Raw genomic sequence first — 21499 nt, forward strand, 5'->3', positions numbered from 1 at the left:
AGTTATCGGATTTTGAGATATTGTTAAGTAAACAACGTTTTCTACAGTGAAAATATCCACATAAAGGCTCTGTCCGGCGCATTTCTCAATCCATATCAAATGACCTGTTTGACTTATAAGATGGTGTTTGGCATCGATCTTTTCTTCAGACTGTTAGCTACAGAATGAGACCATCCACAATTGTTTCTGTCCGCGGGTTTGTTCTTTACAGCCGCCGCAAAAAAAAAGGCGCCGCTTCCGACGCGGGCATCCATCTTGTTTACGTCCACTTAGCGCTAGCATGCGGTGACGTAGAAGACTTTGATTGAGATATTATTCTAGCCAATAAGAATACCTTTCGAATGGTGGGTGGGACTTAGGGCTTCTTCACACAGAGGCTTTGTAACATATATACATAGTATTTCTAGAAAAAGCGGGTTAGTGGTAGAGCGCATACCTTTGTTCATTTTTGTTGTTTCTAAACCATCAAATCTGTTCCGTTTTTGTCCATTCTATCATTTTGGAGAATTGAACCAAAGGGGATGTAGCTCAGTGGTAGAGCATGTATGAGGTCCTGGGTTCAATCCCCAGCATCTCCTGACACTGCTTTAGTCATTGCAAGCTGCCATATTACACTGGAAGGAATTTTAGAGACCTTGACTTAAATATGCCATGTCAACACTTCTGACATCCACAGTGGCCTAATGGATGTCAGAAGCTAATATTTGGTAAGTTTAGACCATTCAGTGCTTTGACCAGTATAAATCATAGCTCCCACTCTTTGGCTAATGGATATTCAAAAATCAACTTTTCATCCACAAGCTTAAAAAAAAATATAAATCCATTGTGCACTGTCACCCTGCCAAATTATAACTCAGTGATTGTTAGATACCTTTTGTTGAAATATCCGTCAGTAAAAGTGTATGTATGGTATAGTGTAGGATTATTGTAGTCTGATGCCGAGATAGATGCTCAAACTCAAGCTTAAGTGCAAACTCCCAGTCCCACATTACGGTTGAATCTTGCAGCACTTATAAAATATATACAAGTACAATAAGTCTGGATGGGTGTCAAGAGAGGCTTTGAAACATGGCATCCATTCAGGCGCAACATTTTGAAATCAAATTTTTGTTTTTCCATGCATCTATGGACTAGCAGGTTTGATGGTGTTTCTTTTTGGAGTATTTCTAGACAAAGTGGTTCAGTGGTAGAGCACATACCTTTGTTCATTTGGGATCAGACATGTTTTCCAGCAAGGCTTGACTGGACAAGCATACCTTGATTTTTAATTGGTCTCAAGATTTCACAGTAATTTTCCAAAGATGCAGTATTGTGGTGGCCAGGTGGACAAGCCAATGGGCAAAAAATACATTGGCATTGCTTCATATTTCTTTGAACCCTGCCGGAAACATACCTTTCTCTTCCCCTTGACCAGCAAAGGACGTCACCTGCTTAACAGTGCTTGATTTGTGAATATATAGCTACAGGAACACTTGTGGACTGGGTGATTAGACCAAAGAAGTAACTGTAACACACAAAAATCGATGCTTACTTAAATAAAGTAACAATGGCACAGACCTTTGTGTCATTACCAGTGAAAGAGGAATTTATTCTTGAATTTTCTATCCGATCACTGTTTGTGTTCTGTTCCAAAGCCATCAAATCTGTTCCGTTTTGGTCCATTCTATCATTTTTTCTCACACTTCTGAAGGGGGATGTAACTCAGTGGTAGAGCGCATGCTTCGCATGTATGAGGTCCTGGATTCAGCATCTCCAGACACTGCTTTAGTCATGGCAAGCTGCCATATTACACTGCAAGGAATTTCAGAGACACTTCTGACTTCTGACATCCACAGTGGCCTAATGGATGTCAGAAGCTAATATTTGGTAAGTTTAGACCATTCAGTGCTTTGACCAGTATAAATCATAGCATCACTCTTTGGCTAATGGATATTCAAAAATCAACATTTCATCCACAAGCTTAAAAAAAACTATAAATCCATTGTGCACTGTCACCCTGCCAAATTATAACTCAGTGATTGTTAGATATCTTTTGTTGAAATATCCGTCAGTAAAAGTGTATGTATGGTATAGTGTAGGTTTATTGTCATCTGATGCCGAGATAGATGCTCAAACTCAAGCTTAAGTGCAAACTCCCAGTCCCACATTACGGTTGAATCTTGCAGCACTTATAAAATATATACAAGTACAATAAGTCTGGATGGGTGTCAAGAGAGGCTTTGAAACATGGCATCCATTCAGGCGCAACATTTTGAAATCAACTTTTTGTTTTTCCATGCATCTATGGACTAGCAGGTTTGATGGTGTTTCTTTTTGGAGTGTTTCTAGACAAAGTGGTTCAGTGGTAGCGCGCATACCTTTGTTCATTTGGGATCAGACATGTTTTCCAGCAATGCTTGACTGGACAAGCATACCTTGATTTTTAATTGGTCTCAAGATTTCACAGTCATTTTCCAAAGATGCAGTATTGTGGTGGCCAGGTGGACAAGCCAATGAGAAAAAAATACATTGGCATTGCTTCATATTTCTTTGAACCCTGCCGGAAACATACCTTTCTCTTCCCCTTGACCAGCAAAGGACGTCACCTGCTTAACAGTGCTCGATTTGTGAATATATAGGTACAGGAACACTTGTGGACTGGGTGATCAGACCAAAGAAGTAACTGTAACACACAAAAAGTGACGCTTATGTAAGTAAAGTAACAATGGCACAGACCTTTGTGTCATTACCAGTGAAAGAGGAATTTATTCTTGAATTTTCTATCCGATCACTATTTGTGTTCTGTTCCTAAGCCATTATATCTGTTCCGTTTTGGTCCATTCTATCATTTTTGCTTACAGTTCCGAAGGGGATGTAGCTCAGTGGTAGAGCACATGCTTAGCATGTATGAGGCCCTGGGTTCAATCCCCAGCATCTCCAGACAATGCTTTAGTCATTGCAAGTTGCCATATTACACTGGAAGGAATTTCAGATACCTGTCACCTGCACGCCGGCGCGCAGTTTCCAAATTACAAAAGTTCTCTTACATCATCTCTTTTATTTCCGCGGTCAATACCAGCAAGTTATACATCATTTTAAAGGTTATTTTCTCAACAAAACGAATATGTCATTGATTTACATTGAATAATATGCCCCAAGAAGCAATTACCAATAGTTTGTGAGAAAGTCTCAACTTTTACAAACGCATGTCCTACCTGTTTGCTTTTTATGACGGACAAAACGGCTTCCAATCTGTACATTCTTGTACTCAGTCTGTCGGTAAGGATCCATAGAAAAACAATATCCACTTGTATTTTTCCTGAAGTTATCGGATTTTGAGATATTGTCAAGTAAACAACGTTTTCTACAGTGAAAATATCCACATAAAGGCTCTGTCCGGCGCATTTCTCAATCCATATCAAATGACCTGTTTGACTTATAAGATGGTGTTTGGCATCGATCTTTTCTTCAGACTGTTAGCTACAGAATGAGACCATCCACAATTGTTTCTGTCCGCGGGTTTGTTCTTTACAGCCGCCGCAAAAAAAAAGGCGCCGCTTCCGACGCGGGCATCCATCTTGTTTACGTCCACTTAGCGCTAGCATGCGGTGACGTAGAAGACTTTGATTGAGATATTATTCTAGCCAATAAGAATACCTTTCGAATGGTGGGTGGGACTTAGGGCTTCTTCACACAGAGGCTTTGTAACATATATACATAGTATTTCTAGAAAAAGCGGGTTAGTGGTAGAGCGCATACCTTTGTTCATTTTTGTTGTTTCTAAACCATCAAATCTGTTCCGTTTTTGTCCATTCTATCATTTTGGAGAATTGAACCAAAGGGGATGTAGCTCAGTGGTAGAGCATGTATGAGGTCCTGGGTTCAATCCCCAGCATCTCCTGACACTGCTTTAGTCATTGCAAGCTGCCATATTACACTGGAAGGAATTTTAGAGACCTTGACTTAAATATGCCATGTCAACACTTCTGACATCCACAGTGGCCTAATGGATGTCAGAAGCTAATATTTGGTAAGTTTAGACCATTCAGTGCTTTGACCAGTATAAATCATAGCTCCCACTCTTTGGCTAATGGATATTCAAAAATCAACTTTTCATCCACAAGCTTAAAAAAAACTATAAATCCATTGTGCACTGTCACCCTGCCAAATTATAACTCAGTGATTGTTAGATACCTTTTGTTGAAATATCCGTCAGTAAAAGTGTATGTATGGTATAGTGTAGGATTATTGTCATCTGATGCCGAGATAGATGCTCAAACTCAAGCTTAAGTGCAAACTCCCAGTCCCACATTACGGTTGAATCTTGCAGCACTTATAAAATATATACAAGTACAATAAGTCTGGATGGGTGTCAAGAGAGGCTTTGAAACATGGCATCCATTCAGGCGCAACATTTTGAAATCAAATTTTTGTTTTTCCATGCATCTATGGACTAGCAGGTTTGATGGTGTTTCTTTTTGGAGTATTTCTAGACAAAGTGGTTCAGTGGTAGAGCACATACCTTTGTTCATTTGGGATCAGACATGTTTTCCAGCAAGGCTTGACTGGACAAGCATACCTTGATTTTTAATTGGTCTCAAGATTTCACAGTAATTTTCCAAAGATGCAGTATTGTGGTGGCCAGGTGGACAAGCCAATGGGCAAAAAATACATTGGCATTGCTTCATATTTCTTTGAACCCTGCCGGAAACATACCTTTCTCTTCCCCTTGACCAGCAAAGGACGTCACCTGCTTAACAGTGCTTGATTTGTGAATATATAGCTACAGGAACACTTGTGGACTGGGTGATTAGACCAAAGAAGTAACTGTAACACACAAAAATCGATGCTTACTTAAATAAAGTAACAATGGCACAGACCTTTGTGTCATTACCAGTGAAAGAGGAATTTATTCTTGAATTTTCTATCCGATCACTGTTTGTGTTCTGTTCCAAAGCCATCAAATCTGTTCCGTTTTGGTCCATTCTATCATTTTTTCTCACACTTCTGAAGGGGGATGTAACTCAGTGGTAGAGCGCATGCTTCGCATGTATGAGGTCCTGGATTCAATCCCCAGCATCTCCAGACACTGCTTTAGTCATGGCAAGCTGCCATATTACACTGCAAGGAATTTCAGAGACACTTCTGACTTCTGACATCCACAGTGGCCTAATGGATGTCAGAAGCTAATATTTGGTAAGTTTAGACCATTCAGTGCTTTGACCAGTATAAATCATAGCATCACTCTTTGGCTAATGGATATTCAAAAATCAACATTTCATCCACAAGCTTAAAAAAAACTATAAATCCATTGTGCACTGTCACCCTGCCAAATTATAACTCAGTGATTGTTAGATATCTTTTGTTGAAATATCCGTCAGTAAAAGTGTATGTATGGTATAGTGTAGGTTTATTGTCATCTGATGCCGAGATAGATGCTCAAACTCAAGCTTAAGTGCAAACTCCCAGTCCCACATTACGGTTGAATCTTGCAGCACTTATAAAATATATACAAGTACAATAAGTCTGGATGGGTGTCAAGAGAGGCTTTGAAACATGGCATCCATTCAGGCGCAACATTTTGAAATCAACTTTTTGTTTTTCCATGCATCTATGGACTAGCAGGTTTGATGGTGTTTCTTTTTGGAGTGTTTCTAGACAAAGTGGTTCAGTGGTAGCGCGCATACCTTTGTTCATTTGGGATCAGACATGTTTTCCAGCAATGCTTGACTGGACAAGCATACCTTGATTTTTAATTGGTCTCAAGATTTCACAGTCATTTTCCAAAGATGCAGTATTGTGGTGGCCAGGTGGACAAGCCAATGAGAAAAAAATACATTGGCATTGCTTCATATTTCTTTGAACCCTGCCGGAAACATACCTTTCTCTTCCCCTTGACCAGCAAAGGACGTCACCTGCTTAACAGTGCTCGATTTGTGAATATATAGGTACAGGAACACTTGTGGACTGGGTGATCAGACCAAAGAAGTAACTGTAACACACAAAAAGTGACGCTTATGTAAGTAAAGTAACAATGGCACAGACCTTTGTGTCATTACCAGTGAAAGAGGAATTTATTCTTGAATTTTCTATCCGATCACTATTTGTGTTCTGTTCCTAAGCCATTATATCTGTTCCGTTTTGGTCCATTCTATCATTTTTGCTTACAGTTCCGAAGGGGATGTAGCTCAGTGGTAGAGCACATGCTTAGCATGTATGAGGCCCTGGGTTCAATCCCCAGCATCTCCAGACAATGCTTTAGTCATTGCAAGTTGCCATATTACACTGGAAGGAATTTCAGATACCTGTCACCTGCACGCCGGCGCGCAGTTTCCAAATTACAAAAGTTCTCTTACATCATCTCTTTTATTTCCGCGGTCAATACCAGCAAGTTATACATCATTTTAAAGGTTATTTTCTCAACAAAACGAATATGTCATTGATTTACATTGAATAATATGCCCCAAGAAGCAATTACCAATAGTTTGTGAGAAAGTCTCAACTTTTACAAACGCATGTCCTACCTGTTTGCTTTTTATGACGGACAAAACGGCTTCCAATCTGTACATTCTTGTACTCAGTCTGTCGGTAAGGATCCATAGAAAAACAATATCCACTTGTATTTTTCCTGAAGTTATCGGATTTTGAGATATTGTCAAGTAAACAACGTTTTCTACAGTGAAAATATCCACATAAAGGCTCTGTCCGGCGCATTTCTCAATCCATATCAAATGACCTGTTTGACTTATAAGATGGTGTTTGGCATCGATCTTTTCTTCAGACTGTTAGCTACAGAATGAGACCATCCACAATTGTTTCTGTCCGCGGGTTTGTTCTTTACAGCCGCCGCAAAAAAAAAGGCGCCGCTTCCGACGCGGGCATCCATCTTGTTTACGTCCACTTAGCGCTAGCATGCGGTGACGTAGAAGACTTTGATTGAGATATTATTCTAGCCAATAAGAATACCTTTCGAATGGTGGGTGGGACTTAGGGCTTCTTCACACAGAGGCTTTGTAACATATATACATAGTATTTCTAGAAAAAGCGGGTTAGTGGTAGAGCGCATACCTTTGTTCATTTTTGTTGTTTCTAAACCATCAAATCTGTTCCGTTTTTGTCCATTCTATCATTTTGGAGAATTGAACCAAAGGGGATGTAGCTCAGTGGTAGAGCATGTATGAGGTCCTGGGTTCAATCCCCAGCATCTCCTGACACTGCTTTAGTCATTGCAAGCTGCCATATTACACTGGAAGGAATTTTAGAGACCTTGACTTAAATATGCCATGTCAACACTTCTGACATCCACAGTGGCCTAATGGATGTCAGAAGCTAATATTTGGTAAGTTTAGACCATTCAGTGCTTTGACCAGTATAAATCATAGCATCACTCTTTGGCTAATGGATATTCAAAAATCAACATTTCATCCACAAGCTTAAAAAAAACTATAAATCCATTGTGCACTGTCACCCTGCCAAATTATAACTCAGTGATTGTTAGATATCTTTTGTTGAAATATCCGTCAGTAAAAGTGTATGTATGGTATAGTGTAGGTTTATTGTCATCTGATGCCGAGATAGATGCTCAAACTCAAGCTTAAGTGCAAACTCCCAGTCCCACATTACGGTTGAATCTTGCAGCACTTATAAAATATATACAAGTACAATAAGTCTGGATGGGTGTCAAGAGAGGCTTTGAAACATGGCATCCATTCAGGCGCAACATTTTGAAATCAACTTTTTGTTTTTCCATGCATCTATGGACTAGCAGGTTTGATGGTGTTTCTTTTTGGAGTATTTCTAGACAAAGTGGTTCAGTGGTAGAGCACATACCTTTGTTCATTTGGGATCAGACATGTTTTCCAGCAAGGCTTGACTGGACAAGCATACCTTGATTTTTAATTGGTCTCAAGATTTCACAGTAATTTTCCAAAGATGCAGTATTGTGGTGGCCAGGTGGACAAGCCAATGAGAAAAAAATACATTGGCATTGCTTCATATTTCTTTGAACCCTGCCGGAAACATACCTTTCTCTTCCCCTTGACCAGCAAAGGACGTCACCTGCTTAACAGTGCTCGATTTGTGAATAATAGGTACAGGAACACTTGTGGACTGGGTGATTAGACCAAAGAAGTAACTGTAACACACAAAAAGTGACGCTTATGTAAGTAAAGTAACAATGGCACAGACCTTTGTGTCATTACCAGTGAAAGAGGAATTTATTCTTGAATTTTCTATCCGATCACTATTTGTGTTCTGTTCCTAAGCCATCATATCTGTTCCGTTTTGGTCCATTCTATCATTTTTGCTTACAGTTCCGAAGGGGATGTAGCTCAGTGGTAGAGCGCATGCTTCGCATGTATGAGGTCCTGGGTTCAATCCCCAGCATCTCCAGACACTGCTTTAGTCATGGCAAGCTGCCATATTACACTGCAAGGAATTTCAGAGACACTTCTGACTTCTGACATCCACAGTGGCCTAATGGATGTCAGAAGCTAATATTTGGTAAGTTTAGACCATTCAGTGCTTTGACCAGTATAAATCATAGCATCACTCTTTGGCTAATGGATATTCAAAAATCAACATTTCATCCACAAGCTTAAAAAAAACTATAAATCCATTGTGCACTGTCACCCTGCCAAATTATAACTCAGTGATTGTTAGATATCTTTTGTTGAAATATCCGTCAGTAAAAGTGTATGTATGGTATAGTGTAGGTTTATTGTCATCTGATGCCGAGATAGATGCTCAAACTCAAGCTTAAGTGCAAACTCCCAGTCCCACATTACGGTTGAATCTTGCAGCACTTATAAAATATATACAAGTACAATAAGTCTGGATGGGTGTCAAGAGAGGCTTTGAAACATGGCATCCATTCAGGCGCAACATTTTGAAATCAACTTTTTGTTTTTCCATGCATCTATGGACTAGCAGGTTTGATGGTGTTTCTTTTTGGAGTGTTTCTAGACAAAGTGGTTCAGTGGTAGCGCGCATACCTTTGTTCATTTGGGATCAGACATGTTTTCCAGCAATGCTTGACTGGACAAGCATACCTTGATTTTTAATTGGTCTCAAGATTTCACAGTCATTTTCCAAAGATGCAGTATTGTGGTGGCCAGGTGGACAAGCCAATGAGAAAAAAATACATTGGCATTGCTTCATATTTCTTTGAACCCTGCCGGAAACATACCTTTCTCTTCCCCTTGACCAGCAAAGGACGTCACCTGCTTAACAGTGCTCGATTTGTGAATATATAGGTACAGGAACACTTGTGGACTGGGTGATCAGACCAAAGAAGTAACTGTAACACACAAAAAGTGACGCTTATGTAAGTAAAGTAACAATGGCACAGACCTTTGTGTCATTACCAGTGAAAGAGGAATTTATTCTTGAATTTTCTATCCGATCACTATTTGTGTTCTGTTCCTAAGCCATTATATCTGTTCCGTTTTGGTCCATTCTATCATTTTTGCTTACAGTTCCGAAGGGGATGTAGCTCAGTGGTAGAGCACATGCTTAGCATGTATGAGGCCCTGGGTTCAATCCCCAGCATCTCCAGACAATGCTTTAGTCATTGCAAGTTGCCATATTACACTGGAAGGAATTTCAGATACCTGTCACCTGCACGCCGGCGCGCAGTTTCCAAATTACAAAAGTTCTCTTACATCATCTCTTTTATTTCCGCGGTCAATACCAGCAAGTTATACATCATTTTAAAGGTTATTTTCTCAACAAAACGAATATGTCATTGATTTACATTGAATAATATGCCCCAAGAAGCAATTACCAATAGTTTGTGAGAAAGTCTCAACTTTTACAAACGCATGTCCTACCTGTTTGCTTTTTATGACGGACAAAACGGCTTCCAATCTGTACATTCTTGTACTCAGTCTGTCGGTAAGGATCCATAGAAAAACAATATCCACTTGTATTTTTCCTGAAGTTATCGGATTTTGAGATATTGTCAAGTAAACAACGTTTTCTACAGTGAAAATATCCACATAAAGGCTCTGTCCGGCGCATTTCTCAATCCATATCAAATGACCTGTTTGACTTATAAGATGGTGTTTGGCATCGATCTTTTCTTCAGACTGTTAGCTACAGAATGAGACCATCCACAATTGTTTCTGTCCGCGGGTTTGTTCTTTACAGCCGCCGCAAAAAAAAAGGCGCCGCTTCCGACGCGGGCATCCATCTTGTTTACGTCCACTTAGCGCTAGCATGCGGTGACGTAGAAGACTTTGATTGAGATATTATTCTAGCCAATAAGAATACCTTTCGAATGGTGGGTGGGACTTAGGGCTTCTTCACACAGAGGCTTTGTAACATATATACATAGTATTTCTAGAAAAAGCGGGTTAGTGGTAGAGCGCATACCTTTGTTCATTTTTGTTGTTTCTAAACCATCAAATCTGTTCCGTTTTTGTCCATTCTATCATTTTGGAGAATTGAACCAAAGGGGATGTAGCTCAGTGGTAGAGCATGTATGAGGTCCTGGGTTCAATCCCCAGCATCTCCTGACACTGCTTTAGTCATTGCAAGCTGCCATATTACACTGGAAGGAATTTTAGAGACCTTGACTTAAATATGCCATGTCAACACTTCTGACATCCACAGTGGCCTAATGGATGTCAGAAGCTAATATTTGGTAAGTTTAGACCATTCAGTGCTTTGACCAGTATAAATCATAGCTCCCACTCTTTGGCTAATGGATATTCAAAAATCAACTTTTCATCCACAAGCTTAAAAAAAACTATAAATCCATTGTGCACTGTCACCCTGCCAAATTATAACTCAGTGATTGTTAGATACCTTTTGTTGAAATATCCGTCAGTAAAAGTGTATGTATGGTATAGTGTAGGATTATTGTAGTCTGATGCCGAGATAGATGCTCAAACTCAAGCTTAAGTGCAAACTCCCAGTCCCACATTACGGTTGAATCTTGCAGCACTTATAAAATATATACAAGTACAATAAGTCTGGATGGGTGTCAAGAGAGGCTTTGAAACATGGCATCCATTCAGGCGCAACATTTTGAAATCAAATTTTTGTTTTTCCATGCATCTATGGACTAGCAGGTTTGATGGTGTTTCTTTTTGGAGTATTTCTAGACAAAGTGGTTCAGTGGTAGAGCACATACCTTTGTTCATTTGGGATCAGACATGTTTTCCAGCAAGGCTTGACTGGACAAGCATACCTTGATTTTTAATTGGTCTCAAGATTTCACAGTAATTTTCCAAAGATGCAGTATTGTGGTGGCCAGGTGGACAAGCCAATGGGCAAAAAATACATTGGCATTGCTTCATATTTCTTTGAACCCTGCCGGAAACATACCTTTCTCTTCCCCTTGACCAGCAAAGGACGTCACCTGCTTAACAGTGCTTGATTTGTGAATATATAGCTACAGGAACACTTGTGGACTGGGTGATTAGACCAAAGAAGTAACTGTAACACACAAAAATCGATGCTTACTTAAATAAAGTAACAATGGCACAGACCTTTGTGTCATTACCAGTGAAAGAGGAATTTATTCTTGAATTTTCTATCCGATCACTGTTTGTGTTCTGTTCCAAAGCCATCAAATCTGTTCCGTTTTGGTCCATTCTATCATTTTTTCTCACACTTCTGAAGGGGGATGTAACTCAGTGGTAGAGCGCATGCTTCGCATGTATGAGGTCCTGGATTCAATCCCCAGCATCTCCAGACACTGCTTTAGTCATGGCAAGCTGCCATATTACACTGCAAGGAATTTCAGAGACACTTCTGACTTCTGACATCCACAGTGGCCTAATGGATGTCAGAAGCTAATATTTGGTAAGTTTAGACCATTCAGTGCTTTGACCAGTATAAATCATAGCATCACTCTTTGGCTAATGGATATTCAAAAATCAACATTTCATCCACAAGCTTAAAAAAAACTATAAATCCATTGTGCACTGTCACCCTGCCAAATTATAACTCAGTGATTGTTAGATATCTTTTGTTGAAATATCCGTCAGTAAAAGTGTATGTATGGTATAGTGTAGGTTTATTGTCATCTGATGCCGAGATAGATGCTCAAACTCAAGCTTAAGTGCAAACTCCCAGTCCCACATTACGGTTGAATCTTGCAGCACTTATAAAATATATACAAGTACAATAAGTCTGGATGGGTGTCAAGAGAGGCTTTGAAACATGGCATCCATTCAGGCGCAACATTTTGAAATCAACTTTTTGTTTTTCCATGCATCTATGGACTAGCAGGTTTGATGGTGTTTCTTTTTGGAGTGTTTCTAGACAAAGTGGTTCAGTGGTAGCGCGCATACCTTTGTTCATTTGGGATCAGACATGTTTTCCAGCAATGCTTGACTGGACAAGCATACCTTGATTTTTAATTGGTCTCAAGATTTCACAGTCATTTTCCAAAGATGCAGTATTGTGGTGGCCAGGTGGACAAGCCAATGAGAAAAAAATACATTGGCATTGCTTCATATTTCTTTGAACCCTGCCGGAAACATACCTTTCTCTTCCCCTTGACCAGCAAAGGACGTCACCTGCTTAACAGTGCTCGATTTGTGAATATATAGGTACAGGAACACTTGTGGACTGGGTGATCAGACCAAAGAAGTAACTGTAACACACAAAAAGTGACGCTTATGTAAGTAAAGTAACAATGGCACAGACCTTTGTGTCATTACCAGTGAAAGAGGAATTTATTCTTGAATTTTCTATCCGATCACTATTTGTGTTCTGTTCCTAAGCCATTATATCTGTTCCGTTTTGGTCCATTCTATCATTTTTGCTTACAGTTCCGAAGGGGATGTAGCTCAGTGGTAGAGCACATGCTTAGCATGTATGAGGCCCTGGGTTCAATCCCCAGCATCTCCAGACAATGCTTTAGTCATTGCAAGTTGCCATATTACACTGGAAGGAATTTCAGATACCTGTCACCTGCACGCCGGCGCGCAGTTTCCAAATTACAAAAGTTCTCTTACATCATCTCTTTTATTTCCGCGGTCAATACCAGCAAGTTATACATCATTTTAAAGGTTATTTTCTCAACAAAACGAATATGTCATTGATTTACATTGAATAATATGCCCCAAGAAGCAATTACCAATAGTTTGTGAGAAAGTCTCAACTTTTACAAACGCATGTCCTACCTGTTTGCTTTTTATGACGGACAAAACGGCTTCCAATCTGTACATTCTTGTACTCAGTCTGTCGGTAAGGATCCATAGAAAAACAATATCCACTTGTATTTTTCCTGAAGTTATCGGATTTTGAGATATTGTCAAGTAAACAACGTTTTCTACAGTGAAAATATCCACATAAAGGCTCTGTCCGGCGCATTTCTCAATCCATATCAAATGACCTGTTTGACTTATAAGATGGTGTTTGGCATCGATCTTTTCTTCAGACTGTTAGCTACAGAATGAGACCATCCACAATTGTTTCTGTCCGCGGGTTTGTTCTTTACAGCCGCCGCAAAAAAAAAGGCGCCGCTTCCGACGCGGGCATCCATCTTGTTTACGTCCACTTAGCGCTAGCATGCGGTGACGTAGAAGACTTTGATTGAGATATTATTCTAGCCAATAAGAATACCTTTCGAATGGTGGGTGGGACTTAGGGCTTCTTCACACAGAGGCTTTGTAACATATATACATAGTATTTCTAGAAAAAGCGGGTTAGTGGTAGAGCGCATACCTTTGTTCATTTTTGTTGTTTCTAAACCATCAAATCTGTTCCGTTTTTGTCCATTCTATCATTTTGGAGAATTGAACCAAAGGGGATGTAGCTCAGTGGTAGAGCATGTATGAGGTCCTGGGTTCAATCCCCAGCATCTCCTGACACTGCTTTAGTCATTGCAAGCTGCCATATTACACTGGAAGGAATTTTAGAGACCTTGACTTAAATATGCCATGTCAACACTTCTGACATCCACAGTGGCCTAATGGATGTCAGAAGCTAATATTTGGTAAGTTTAGACCATTCAGTGCTTTGACCAGTATAAATCATAGCTCCCACTCTTTGGCTAATGGATATTCAAAAATCAACTTTTCATCCACAAGCTTAAAAAAAACTATAAATCCATTGTGCACTGTCACCCTGCCAAATTATAACTCAGTGATTGTTAGATACCTTTTGTTGAAATATCCGTCAGTAAAAGTGTATGTATGGTATAGTGTAGGATTATTGTAGTCTGATGCCGAGATAGATGCTCAAACTAAAGCTTAAGTGCAAACTCCCAGTCCCACATTACGGTTGAATCTTGCAGCACTTATAAAATATATACAAGTACAATAAGTCTGGATGGGTGTCAAGAGAGGCTTTGAAACATGGCATCCATTCAGGCGCAACATTTTGAAATCAAATTTTTGTTTTTCCATGCATCTATGGACTAGCAGGTTTGATGGTGTTTCTTTTTGGAGTATTTCTAGACAAAGTGGTTCAGTGGTAGAGCACATACCTTTGTTCATTTGGGATCAGACATGTTTTCCAGCAAGGCTTGACTGGACAAGCATACCTTGATTTTTAATTGGTCTCAAGATTTCACAGTAATTTTCCAAAGATGCAGTATTGTGGTGGCCAGGTGGACAAGCCAATGGGCAAAAAATACATTGGCATTGCTTCATATTTCTTTGAACCCTGCCGGAAACATACCTTTCTCTTCCCCTTGACCAGCAAAGGACGTCACCTGCTTAACAGTGCTTGATTTGTGAATATATAGCTACAGGAACACTTGTGGACTGGGTGATTAGACCAAAGAAGTAACTGTAACACACAAAAATCGATGCTTACTTAAATAAAGTAACAATGGCACAGACCTTTGTGTCATTACCAGTGAAAGAGGAATTTATTCTTGAATTTTCTATCCGATCACTGTTTGTGTTCTGTTCCAAAGCCATCAAATCTGTTCCGTTTTGGTCCATTCTATCATTTTTTCTCACACTTCTGAAGGGGGATGTAACTCAGTGGTAGAGCGCATGCTTCGCATGTATGAGGTCCTGGATTCAATCCCCAGCATCTCCAGACACTGCTTTAGTCATGGCAAGCTGCCATATTACACTGCAAGGAATTTCAGAGACACTTCTGACTTCTGACATCCACAGTGGCCTAATGGATGTCAGAAGCTAATATTTGGTAAGTTTAGACCATTCAGTGCTTTGACCAGTATAAATCATAGCATCACTCTTTGGCTAATGGATATTCAAAAATCAACATTTCATCCACAAGCTTAAAAAAAACTATAAATCCATTGTGCACTGTCACCCTGCCAAATTATAACTCAGTGATTGTTAGATATCTTTTGTTGAAATATCCGTCAGTAAAAGTGTATGTATGGTATAGTGTAGGTTTATTGTCATCTGATGCCGAGATAGATGCTCAAACTCAAGCTTAAGTGCAAACTCCCAGTCCCACATTACGGTTGAATCTTGCAGCACTTATAAAATATATACAAGTACAATAAGTCTGGATGGGTGTCAAGAGAGGCTTTGAAACATGGCATCCATTCAGGCGCAACATTTTGAAATCAACTTTTTGTTTTTCCATGCATCTATGGACTAGCAGGTTTGATGGTGTTTCTTTTTGGAGTGTTTCTAGACAAAGTGGTTCAGTGGTAGCGCGCATACCTTTGTTCATTTGGGATCAGACATGTTTTCCAGCAATGCTTGACTGGACAAGCATACCTTGATTTTTAATTGGTCTCAAGATTTCACAGTCATTTTCCAAAGATGCAGTATTGTGGTGGCCAGGTGGACAAGCCAATGAGAAAAAAATACATTGGCATTGCTTCATATTTCTTTGAACCCTGCCGGAAACATACCTTTCTCTTCCCCTTGACCAGCAAAGGACGTCACCTGCTTAACAGTGCTCGATTTGTGAATATATAGGTACAGGAACACTTGTGGACTGGGTGATCAGACCAAAGAAGTAACTGTAACACACAAAAAGTGACGCTTATGTAAGTAAAGTAACAATGGCACAGACCTTTGTGTCATTACCAGTGAAAGAGGAATTTATTCTTGAATTTTCTATCCGATCACTATTTGTGTTCTGTTCCTAAGCCATTATATCTGTTCCGTTTTGGTCCATTCTATCATTTTTGCTTACAGTTCCGAAGGGGATGTAGCTCAGTGGTAGAGCACATGCTTAGCATGTATGAGGCCCTGGGTTCAATCCCCAGCATCTCCAGACAATGCTTTAGTCATTGCAAGTTGCCATATTACACTGGAAGGAATTTCAGATACCTGTCACCTGCACGCCGGCGCGCAGTTTCCAAATTACAAAAGTTCTCTTACATCATCTCTTTTATTTCCGCGGTCAATACCAGCAAGTTATACATCATTTTAAAGGTTATTTTCTCAACAAAACGAATATGTCATTGATTTACATTGAATAATATGCCCCAAGAAGCAATTACCAATAGTTTGTGAGAAAGTCTCAACTTTTACAAACGCATGTCCTACCTGTTTGCTTTTTATGACGGACAAAACGGCTTCCAATCTGTACATTCTTGTACTCAGTCTGTCGGTAAGGATCCATAGAAAAACAATATCCACTTGTATTTTTCCTGAAGTTATCGGATTTTGAGATATTGTCAAGTAAACAACGTTTTCTACAGTGAAAATATCCACATAAAGGCTCTGTCCGGCGCATTTCTCAATCCATATCAAATGACCTGTTTGACTTATAAGATGGTGTTTGGCATCGATCTTTTCTTCAGACTGTTAGCTACAGAATGAGACCATCCACAATTGTTTCTGTCCGCGGGTTTGTTCTTTACAGCCGCCGCAAAAAAAAAGGCGCCGCTTCCGACGCGGGCATCCATCTTGTTTACGTCCACTTAGCGCTAGCATGCGGTGACGTAGAAGACTTTGATTGAGATATTATTCTAGCCAATAAGAATACCTTTCGAATGGTGGGTGGGACTTAGGGCTTCTTCACACAGAGGCTTTGTAACATATATACATAGTATTTCTAGAAAAAGCGGGTTAGTGGTAGAGCGCATACCTTTGTTCATTTTTGTTGTTTCTAAACCATCAAATCTGTTCCGTTTTTGTCCATTCTATCATTTTGGAGAATTGAACCAAAGGGGATGTAGCTCAGTGGTAGAGCATGTATGAGGTCCTGGGTTCAATCCCCAGCATCTCCTGACACTGCTTTAGTCATTGCAAGCTGCCATATTACACTGGAAGGAATTTTAGAGACCTTGACTTAAATATGCCATGTCAACACTTCTGACATCCACAGTGGCCTAATGGATGTCAGAAGCTAATATTTGGTAAGTTTAGACCATTCAGTGCTTTGACCAGTATAAATCATAGCATCACTCTTTGGCTAATGGATATTCAAAAATCAACATTTCATCCACAAGCTTAAAAAAAACTATAAATCCATTGTGCACTGTCACCCTGCCAAATTATAACTCAGTGATTGTTAGATATCTTTTGTTGAAATATCCGTCAGTAAAAGTGTATGTATGGTATAGTGTAGGTTTATTGTCATCTGATGCCGAGATAGATGCTCAAACTCAAGCTTAAGTGCAAACTCCCAGTCCCACATTACGGTTGAATCTTGCAGCACTTATAAAATATATACAAGTACAATAAGTCTGGATGGGTGTCAAGAGAGGCTTTGAAACATGGCATCCATTCAGGCGCAACATTTTGAAATCAAATTTTTGTTTTTCCATGCATCTATGGACTAGCAGGTTTGATGGTGTTTCTTTTTGGAGTATTTCTAGACAAAGTGGTTCAGTGGTAGAGCACATACCTTTGTTCATTTGGGATCAGACATGTTTTCCAGCAAGGCTTGACTGGACAAGCATACCTTGATTTTTAATTGGTCTCAAGATTTCACAGTAATTTTCCAAAGATGCAGTATTGTGGTGGCCAGGTGGACAAGCCAATGAGAAAAAAATACATTGGCATTGCTTCATATTTCTTTGAACCCTGCCGGAAACATACCTTTCTCTTCCCCTTGACCAGCAAAGGACGTCACCTGCTTAACAGTGCTCGATTTGTGAATAATAGGTACAGGAACACTTGTGGACTGGGTGATTAGACCAAAGAAGTAACTGTAACACACAAAAAGTGACGCTTATGTAAGTAAAGTAACAATGGCACAGACCTTTGTGTCATTACCAGTGAAAGAGGAATTTATTCTTGAATTTTCTATCCGATCACTATTTGTGTTCTGTTCCTAAGCCATCATATCTGTTCCGTTTTGGTCCATTCTATCATTTTTGCTTACAGTTCCGAAGGGGATGTAGCTCAGTGGTAGAGCGCATGCTTCGCATGTATGAGGTCCTGGGTTCAATCCCCAGCATCTCCAGACACTGCTTTAGTCATGGCAAGCTGCCATATTACACTGCAAGGAATTTCAGAGACACTTCTGACTTCTGACATCCACAGTGGCCTAATGGATGTCAGAAGCTAATATTTGGTAAGTTTAGACCATTCAGTGCTTTGACCAGTATAAATCATAGCATCACTCTTTGGCTAATGGATATTCAAAAATCAACATTTCATCCACAAGCTTAAAAAAAACTATAAATCCATTGTGCACTGTCACCCTGCCAAATTATAACTCAGTGATTGTTAGATATCTTTTGTTGAAATATCCGTCAGTAAAAGTGTATGTATGGTATAGTGTAGGTTTATTGTCATCTGATGCCGAGATAGATGCTCAAACTCAAGCTTAAGTGCAAACTCCCAGTCCCACATTACGGTTGAATCTTGCAGCACTTATAAAATATATACAAGTACAATAAGTCTGGATGGGTGTCAAGAGAGGCTTTGAAACATGGCATCCATTCAGGCGCAACATTTTGAAATCAACTTTTTGTTTTTCCATGCATCTATGGACTAGCAGGTTTGATGGTGTTTCTTTTTGGAGTGTTTCTAGACAAAGTGGTTCAGTGGTAGTGCGCATACCTTTGTTCATTTGGGATCAGACATGTTTTCCAGCAATGCTTGACTGGACAAGCATACCTTGATTTTTAATTGGTCTCAAGATTTCACAGTCATTTTCCAAAGATGCAGTATTGTGGTGGCCAGGTGGACAAGCCAATGAGAAAAAAATACATTGGCATTGCTTCATATTTCTTTGAACCCTGCCGGAAACATACCTTTCTCTTCCCCTTGACCAGCAAAGGACGTCACCTGCTTAACAGTGCTCGATTTGTGAATAATAGGTACAGGAACACTTGTGGACTGGGTGATCAGACCAAAGAAGTAACTGTAACACACAAAAAGTGACGCTTATGTAAGTAAAGTAACAATGGCACAGACCTTTGTGTCATTACCAGTGAAAGAGGAATTTATTCTTGAATTTTCTATCCGATCACTATTTGTGTTCTGTTCCTAAGCCATCATATCTGTTCCGTTTTGGTCCATTCTATCATTTTTGCTTACAGTTCCGAAGGGGATGTATCTCAGTGGTAGAGCGCATGCTTAGCATGTATGGGTTCAATCCCCAGCATCTCCAGACAATGCTTTAGTCATTGCAAGTTGCCATATTACACTGGAAGGAATTTCAGATACCTGTCACCTGCACGCCGGCGCGCAGTTTCCAAATTACAAAAGTTCTCTTGATGTAAAATGATGTATAACTTGCGGTCAATACCAGCAAGTTATACATCATTTTAAAGGTTATTTTCTCAACAAAACGAATATGTCATTGATTTACATTGAATAATATGCCCCAAGAAGCAATTACCAATAGTTTGTGAGAAAGTCTCAACTTTTACAAACGCATGTCCTACCTGTTTGCTTTTTATGACGGACAAAACGGCTTCCAATCTGTACATTCTTGTACTCAGTCTGTCGGTAAGGATCCATAGAAAAACAATATCCACTTGTATTTTTCCTGAAGTTATCGGATTTTGAGATATTGTCAAGTAAACAACGTTTTCTACAGTGAAAATATCCACATAAAGGCTCTGTCCGGCGCATTTCTCAATCCATATCAAATGACCTGTTTGACTTATAAGATGGTGTTTGGCATCGATCTTTTCTTCAGACCGTTAGCTACAGAATGAGACCATCCACAATTGTTTCTGTCCGCGGGTTTGTTCTTTACAGCCGCCGCAAAAAAAAAAGGCGCCGCTTCCGACGCGGGCATCCATCTTGTTTACGTCCACTTAGCGCTAGCATGCGGTGACGTAGAAGACTTTGATTGAGATATTATTCTAGCCAATAAGAATACCTTTCGAATGGTGGGTGGGACTTAGGGCTTCTTCACACAGAGGCTTTGTAACATATATACATAGTATTTCTAGAAAAAGCGGGTTAGTGGTAGAGCGCATACCTTTGTTCATTTGTGTTGTTTCTAAACCATCAAATCTGTTCCGTTTTTGTCCATTCTATCATTTTGGAGAATTGAACCAAAGGGGATGTAGCTCAGTGGTAGAGCATGTATGAGGTCCTGGGTTCAATCCCCAGCATCTCCTGACACTGCTTTAGTCATTGCAAGCTGCCATATTACACTGGAAGGAATTTTAGAGACCTTGACTTAAATATGCCATGTCAACACTTCTGACATCCACAGTGGCCTAATGGATGTCAGAAGCTAATATTTGGTAAGTTTAGACCATTCAGTGCTTTGACCAGTATAAATCATAGCTCCCACTCTTTGGCTAATGGATATTCAAAAATCAACTTTTCATCCACAAGCTTAAAAAAAACTATAAATCCATTGTGCACTGTCACCCTGCCAAATTATAACTCAGTGATTGTTAGATACCTTTTGTTGAAATATCCGTCAGTAAAAGTGTATGTATGGTATAGTGTAGGATTATTGTAGTCTGATGCCGAGATAGATGCTCAAACTCAAGCTTAAGTGCAAACTCCCAGTCCCACATTACGGTTGAATCTTGCAGCACTTATAAAATATATACAAGTACAATAAGTCTGGATGGGTGTCAAGAGAGGCTTTGAAACATGGCATCCATTCAGGCGCAACATTTTGAAATCAAATTTTTGTTTTTCCATGCATCTATGGACTAGCAGGTTTGATGGTGTTTCTTTTTGGAGTATTTCTAGACAAAGTGGTTCAGTGGTAGAGCACATACCTTTGTTCATTTGGGATCAGACATGTTTTCCAGCAAGGCTTGACTGGACAAGCATACCTTGATTTTTAATTGGTCTCAAGATTTCACAGTAATTTTCCAAAGATGCAGTATTGTGGTGGCCAGGTGGACAAGCCAATGGGCAAAAAATACATTGGCATTGCTTCATATTTCTTTGAACCCTGCCGGAAACATACCTTTCTCTTCCCCTTGACCAGCAAAGGACGTCACCTGCTTAACAGTGCTCGATTTGTGAATATATAGGTACAGGAACACTTGTGGACTGGGTGATCAGACCAAAGAAGTAACTGTAACACACAAAAAGTGACGCTTATGTAAGTAAAGTAACAATGGCACAGACCTTTGTGTCATTACCAGTGAAAGAGGAATTTATTCTTGAATTTTCTATCCGATCACTATTTGTGTTCTGTTCCTAAGCCATTATATCTGTTCCGTTTTGGTCCATTG

At 39.7% G+C, this 21499-nt stretch overlaps 10 non-coding genes across 10 annotated transcripts; all 10 read left to right on the forward strand.

Moving 5' to 3' along the window:
• The first annotated feature begins 2847 nt into the window (after positions 1-2847).
• Positions 2848-2919, forward strand: trnaa-agc (transfer RNA alanine (anticodon AGC)). The gene has a single exon. It is a non-coding gene; the product is annotated as a tRNA-Ala (tRNA).
• A 2073-nt stretch (positions 2920-4992) lies between these two features.
• trnaa-cgc (transfer RNA alanine (anticodon CGC)) lies at positions 4993-5064 on the forward strand. Its single transcript has one exon. It is a non-coding gene; the product is annotated as a tRNA-Ala (tRNA).
• A 1092-nt stretch (positions 5065-6156) lies between these two features.
• trnaa-agc (transfer RNA alanine (anticodon AGC)) lies at positions 6157-6228 on the forward strand. Its single transcript has one exon. It is a non-coding gene; the product is annotated as a tRNA-Ala (tRNA).
• Positions 6229-8298: 2070 nt separating this feature from the next.
• trnaa-cgc (transfer RNA alanine (anticodon CGC)) lies at positions 8299-8370 on the forward strand. Its single transcript has one exon. It is a non-coding gene; the product is annotated as a tRNA-Ala (tRNA).
• A 1092-nt stretch (positions 8371-9462) lies between these two features.
• Positions 9463-9534, forward strand: trnaa-agc (transfer RNA alanine (anticodon AGC)). Its single transcript has one exon. It is a non-coding gene; the product is annotated as a tRNA-Ala (tRNA).
• A 2073-nt stretch (positions 9535-11607) lies between these two features.
• Positions 11608-11679, forward strand: trnaa-cgc (transfer RNA alanine (anticodon CGC)). The gene has a single exon. It is a non-coding gene; the product is annotated as a tRNA-Ala (tRNA).
• Positions 11680-12771: 1092 nt separating this feature from the next.
• On the forward strand, positions 12772-12843 carry trnaa-agc (transfer RNA alanine (anticodon AGC)). The gene has a single exon. It is a non-coding gene; the product is annotated as a tRNA-Ala (tRNA).
• Positions 12844-14916: 2073 nt separating this feature from the next.
• On the forward strand, positions 14917-14988 carry trnaa-cgc (transfer RNA alanine (anticodon CGC)). The gene has a single exon. It is a non-coding gene; the product is annotated as a tRNA-Ala (tRNA).
• Positions 14989-16080: 1092 nt separating this feature from the next.
• Positions 16081-16152, forward strand: trnaa-agc (transfer RNA alanine (anticodon AGC)). Its single transcript has one exon. It is a non-coding gene; the product is annotated as a tRNA-Ala (tRNA).
• Positions 16153-18222: 2070 nt separating this feature from the next.
• trnaa-cgc (transfer RNA alanine (anticodon CGC)) lies at positions 18223-18294 on the forward strand. The gene has a single exon. It is a non-coding gene; the product is annotated as a tRNA-Ala (tRNA).
• The last annotated feature ends 3205 nt before the right edge of the window (positions 18295-21499 follow it).

Source organism: Eucyclogobius newberryi, unplaced genomic scaffold (assembly GCF_026437365.1).
Source record: "Eucyclogobius newberryi isolate DKJ021-1_F unplaced genomic scaffold, fEucNew1.0.hap1 SCAF_4, whole genome shotgun sequence".
In the NCBI taxonomy this organism is placed as follows: Eukaryota; Metazoa; Chordata; class Actinopteri; order Gobiiformes; family Gobiidae; genus Eucyclogobius; species Eucyclogobius newberryi.